This window comes from Austrofundulus limnaeus, unplaced genomic scaffold (assembly GCF_001266775.1).
Source record: "Austrofundulus limnaeus strain Quisiro unplaced genomic scaffold, Austrofundulus_limnaeus-1.0 Scaffold169, whole genome shotgun sequence".
Taxonomy (NCBI): Eukaryota; Metazoa; Chordata; class Actinopteri; order Cyprinodontiformes; family Rivulidae; genus Austrofundulus; species Austrofundulus limnaeus.
In genome coordinates, this window is record NW_013952571.1 from 1,012,421 (window position 1) to 1,013,519 (window position 1,099).

Genomic DNA, 1,099 nt, shown 5'->3' on the forward strand with positions numbered 1-1,099 from the left:
GGTATGAATACTTTTGCTGGCCTGTAAATGAGTGAAAACTGCAGAGTTCTGGCCATTAGATGTAGCTCATCTGTGTTGGGACATTCTTTTGAACAGTGGTTGCTTTGTTTCCCCGATGTTTAACTGGTCGCAGTCCAGCATATACAACATTGCTCTGTTTGTGCCGGGGTACCGGATCTTTGGGGTGAACCAGCCAGCATAGGAGCTTCAATTTTTTTTTTTTTGGGTTGTTTAGCTCTGATGAAGCTCTATCCGTCAGGGCTGGATGAAAAACTGGACGAGATCAGAGTTTCAATCACTTCAATATGAATTGCCCTTGTAAACATGCAAGTGAACAAAACTGCCCTTCTCTTATGCTACTTTGACCACCTTTGGTGTGGCATGTTGGACCTCCCATGGTCCAAATACATCGAGGCCAACATAAGAAACTGGGGGATCAGTCTTTAAGCATTCAGCAGGCAATTCTGCCATTATTGGCTGCTCTGTTTTGCCTCAAAGCTTCCTGCAGGTGACACATTTGTGGATTGTACTACTGATGGATCTCTTGGCACCAACTATCCATAATCCATTTGCTCTCACAGCCCCCTCAGTAAAGTGTCTTCCCTGGTGCTGTATGGCTTCATGGTGGTGTCGAATGAGCAGCATAGCAATGTGATGCTCTCCTGGTATTAGAATAGGGTTGGCTTTGTGACTTAGCAAGCTGGACTCTGCAAGTCTCCCTCCGACTCGCAATAAGTTTTTGTTATCAATCATTGGATTAAGTTTGTGAAGAGAACTGTTGTGTGCTATGTCTCGTTTTGTCATGATACATCTAATTTCTTCTGCATAGACTTTGTGCTGGATACAACTGATGATTGTGTGCTCTGCTTGGGATAAAGCTTCATCTGTGAGACTTGCCTTACAGATGTGCCAGCCGCTGCAACGGCTACCATTCTTGATTTTAAAACTGCGAGAAATGTGTTGAAGCTAAGCCACTGTTCTGACAAGGGAAGTCCATTTTGAGAATGTTCCAAAGTACGATGTACCCAAGGTAGCTGGAACAGTTGTGGTGGCAAGCACAGTTATGTCCTGTCGAATTTCAACATCGGACTCTGGATTG